The sequence below is a fragment of the Gorilla gorilla genome, chromosome X, assembly GCF_029281585.2.
Source record: "Gorilla gorilla gorilla isolate KB3781 chromosome X, NHGRI_mGorGor1-v2.1_pri, whole genome shotgun sequence".
In the NCBI taxonomy this organism is placed as follows: Eukaryota; Metazoa; Chordata; class Mammalia; order Primates; family Hominidae; genus Gorilla; species Gorilla gorilla.
In genome coordinates this window covers 159,438,142-159,442,512 of record NC_073247.2, presented here as the reverse complement: position 1 = coordinate 159,442,512, position 4,371 = coordinate 159,438,142, and the positions used below count along the sequence as shown (strand labels likewise).

At 37.1% G+C, this 4,371-nt stretch overlaps 1 pseudogene; it reads right to left on the bottom strand.

Annotated features, from left to right (window-relative positions):
- Positions 1-498: 498 nt before the first annotated feature.
- Positions 499-821, bottom strand: LOC101144997 (SRA stem-loop-interacting RNA-binding protein, mitochondrial-like; annotated as a pseudogene).
- Positions 822-4,371: the final 3,550 nt, after the last annotated feature.

The window sequence follows — 4,371 nt, the reverse complement described above, 5'->3', positions numbered from 1 at the left end:
AGAGAGGGGTACTGACTGGCTATCCCTTGGGTCCATTCTCCTGTTTCAACCAAAAAAAGACTGCTTAAACCAGTCTTATTTAGGGTTTTAAAAAAGCCGCAGGGCTTTCAGGCTCCCACTGTTTCTTCTTCCTTTGCTCTTTCTTGACTGTGTTTAGGGTTAGGTCACTCAGAGCAACCTGGACACAGGAGGCAATATGATGAGGTGGAAAGCATATTGGAAAGCCAGGAGAGCTAAGCTGAGGTGCTTTGTTTTGCAGTTAAGTCCCTGTGACCCTGAGCAAGTTACATCACTTTTCTAGGCTTCAGACTGTATATTTATAAAATTGGGCTGAGGAGTTCCATGAGATCTTGTTTACATTTGCATTTTAATGTTATAGAAATGCCAACATTTTCTTTGGTGGACTCCAGATCCCCTTCCGAATTCCTCCTCCACTCTAGCAGTTAAGAATAAAGTTTTCTCAGTTATGTTAACTTTATTTAATAGGCTGAAATAGTCTCAAAAATCTTTCTCTTCATCAGATGTTTACAAAACTTTTGGCCTTTGAGCTCCAACCTGGAGCTTTACTCCATCTATAATATGATTTTCCTGTTATAGTGCATTCTAAAGTTCTTCTGAAGAAAACTGAACCCAACCCAAACCTCTGTGAAAGCCAGTCTCATTGTCAAAAGGTACAACACACTTTTGGATATGGCCAAACTGTGCAAAGACACCACCCGCTGATTTGACGCTGCGGTCCAAGGAATTTTGCTAACAAAAGCAACTGGCCTACTGATACTTGTATGAAGCACCATGGCACCTTTCCATGCTAAGGCAGCCATCTTTAGGCTCAAAAGTTCTTTTTTTGTTGTTATTTGAGTTCCTTGTATACTCTGGATATTAGTCTCCCGTTGGATGAAGATTTTGCAAATATTTTCTCCCATTCAACAGGTTGTCTCTTCACTCTGTCGATTGTTTCCTTTGCTGTGCAGAAGCTTTTTGCCTTAATGTAGTCCCATTTGCCTAATATTTTGTTGCCTGTGCTTTTGGGGTCTTAGCCAAAAAATCATTGCCTAGACCAATGTCCTGGAGTGTTTGCCCTATGTTCTCTTCCAGTAATTTTATAGTTTTGGGTCTTACATTTATGGTGAGAGATAGGGGTCTTGTTTTATTCTTCTGGGTATGGATATCCAGTTTTCCCAGCACCATTTATTGAAGAGACTGTCCTTTCCCCAGTGCATGTTTTTGGAACCTTTGTTGAAAATCAGTTGACTGTAAATACATGGGCTCATTTCTGGCTTCTCTATTCTGCCCCATTGGTCTGTGTGTCTGTTTTTATACTAATGCCATGCTGTTTTGGTTACTATAGCCTTGTAATATATTTTCAAGTCAGGTAGTGTGATGCCTCCAGCTTTGTTCTTTTTGCTTGGAATTGCTTTGGCTATTAGGGCTCTTTTGGGGTTCCATATACATTTACAATTCTTTTTTCTATTTCTGTGAAGAATGTCATTGGTATTTTGATAAAGATCACATTGAATCTGCAGACTGCTTTGGGTAATAGGATCATTTTAATGATATTAATTATTCCAATCCATGATCATGAGATGTCTTTTCATTTGTTTGTGTCATCTTCTATTTCTTTCATCAACTCAAGAGGCCTTCAACCTTCTTGGCTCAATGTATTCCTATGTATTTAAATTTTTGTAGCTATTGTAAATGAGATTGTTTCCTTGACTTCTTTTTCAGGATTTTTTGGATAAGACTTCAAAAGTACAGACAAGAAAAGCAAAAATAAACAATTGAGATTACATAAAATTAAAAAGCTTCTGCTCAGCAAAGGAAACGATCAACAGAATGAAAAGACAAGCTACAGAATGGGAGAACATATTTGCAAACTACACATCTGACAAGGGGTTAATATCCAAGATATATTAATACAAGGAACTCAAACAACTAAATAGCAATAATAGTAATAATAATCCAATGTAAAATGGGCACTTCAAATAGACATTTCTCAGAAGAAGACATACAAATGGTCTCTTCATATGCATGTATATGAATAAAATGCTTAATATTACTAATCATCAGGAGAATACAAACCAAAACCATGAGATATCATCTTACTCCAGTTAAAATCATTATTATAAAAAAGGCAAAAAATAACAGATGTTGGCAAGAATGTGGAGAAAATGGCACTTTTATTCATTGTTGGTGGAAGTGGAAATTAGTACACAGCCATTATGGAAAACAGTATGAAAATTTCTCAAAAAAACAAAAAACAGAACTACCATACTATCCAGCAATCCCACTATTGTGTATCCAAAGGAAAAGAAATAACTATATCAAAGAGATACATGCACCCTCATGTTGATTGCAGCACTATTCACAATAACAAAGATTTGGAATCAACCTAAATGTCCATCAGTGGCTGGATAAAGACAATGTGGTATATTTACATAATGAAATATTATTTGGCTATAGAAAGAAGGAAAGCATGTCATCTGATGCAACATGGATGGAACTGAGGTCATTATGTTAAGTAAAATAAGCCAAATACAGAAAGACAAATTTCTTTTTTTTTTTTTAATTTTTAAGTCTTGGGATACATGAGCAGAATATGCAGGTTTGTTACATAGGTATACATGTGCCATGGTGGTTTGCCGCACCTGTCAACCCGTTATGTAGGTTTTGAGCCCCACATGCATTAGGTATTTGTCCTAATGCTCTCCCTCCCCTTTCCCCTGACCCCACAACAGGCCCCAGTGTGTGTTGTTTCCCTTCCTGTGTCCGTGTGTTCTCATTGTTCAACTCCCATTTATGAGTGAGAACATGCAGTGTTTGGTTTTCTGTTCTGGTGTTAGTTTGCTGAGGATGACGGTTTCCACCTTCATCAATGTCCCTGCAAAGGACATGAACTCATTCTTTTTTATGGCTGCATAGTATTCCATAGTGTATATGTACCACATTTTCTTTAACCAGTCAATCAATGATGGGCATTTGGGTTGGTTCCATGTCTTTGCTATTGTAAATAGTACTGCAATAAACATACATGTGCATGTGTCTTTATAGTGGAATGATTTATATTCCTTTGGGTATATACCCAGTAATGAGATTGCTGGGTCAAATGGTATTTCTTGTTCTAGATCCTTGAGGAATCTTCACACTGTCTTCCACAATGGTTGAACTAATTTAATTCCCACCAACAGTGTAAAAGTGTTCCTATTTCTCCAGAGCTTCACCAGCGTCTATTGTTTCCTGACTTTTTAATAATCACCATTCTGACTGGTGTGAGATGGTATCTCATTGTGGTTTTGATTTGCATTTCTCTAATGATCAGTGATGATGAGGTTTTTTTCATAAGTTTGTTGGCTGCATAAATGAGAAAGACGAATTTCTTATGTTCTTACTCGTATGTGGTATCTAAAAAAGTTGATTTCATGGAGGTGGAAAGTTGAACAACAGATACCAGAGGCTAGTAACAGTGAGTGGGTGGGATGGGGGAATGAAAAGTGGTTGGCCAATAGGTACAAACATACAGTTAGATAGAAAGAATAAATTTTAATGTTTGATAGTAGAGTAGCATGACTATAGTTAACAACAATGTATTGTATATTTCAAAATAGCTACAAGTGAGGCCTTGATATATATCATACTACATATAACGATAAATGCTTGAGGTGATGGATATCCTAAATACTCTGACTTGTTCATTACACATTCTATGCATGTAGTAAAACATCACATGTACCCCATAAATATATATAAATATTACATATCAATAAAAAGAACAATAAAAAGTAAACAGAATTTTAAAAATAATATAAGTTCAAGAGATACTTAGCCTCATACAGTGACATTCCTTGGTGAGGTCCCAATAACTTTAGGTCTGGTTCCTGGCCTTATCAGTTCAGGGCTTGGAATGGGTCAGTGAACACCGAGGAAATCAAGCTATGGGGGCTGACTCAGTTAACCAGATTCACAAGAGACTGATAGAGTTCTCAGTCTTTTCAAGAATTCTAGCTCTTAGCGTCTAGAGGAGGAAGTATAAAAGAAAACAAATACCTGCGTGATTTCCCAGCTTCTGCAAAGACTTTATGCATGTCACAGTGCCTTGAGCACAATGGGACTTGGGATGTTAATGTTTTGCACCTAAATCCAAACTAGCACTCATATTTTATAATTCGAAGATATTTGTTCAGGATGTTGTTTTCCTCTTGTTGATGCTCTGCTTATAAGGACCTACAGAATGGAGCTTTAAAGACCAGTCACCTTCGTGATTGACTTGGGCCCTTCTTCTTTACCCAGCATCAATAATCAGCCAAATGTCCAGGATTTTAGAACTTCTGCATATTAGCTAGATAGAAGGTAAACTATCTGGGGGCAAATGAACCA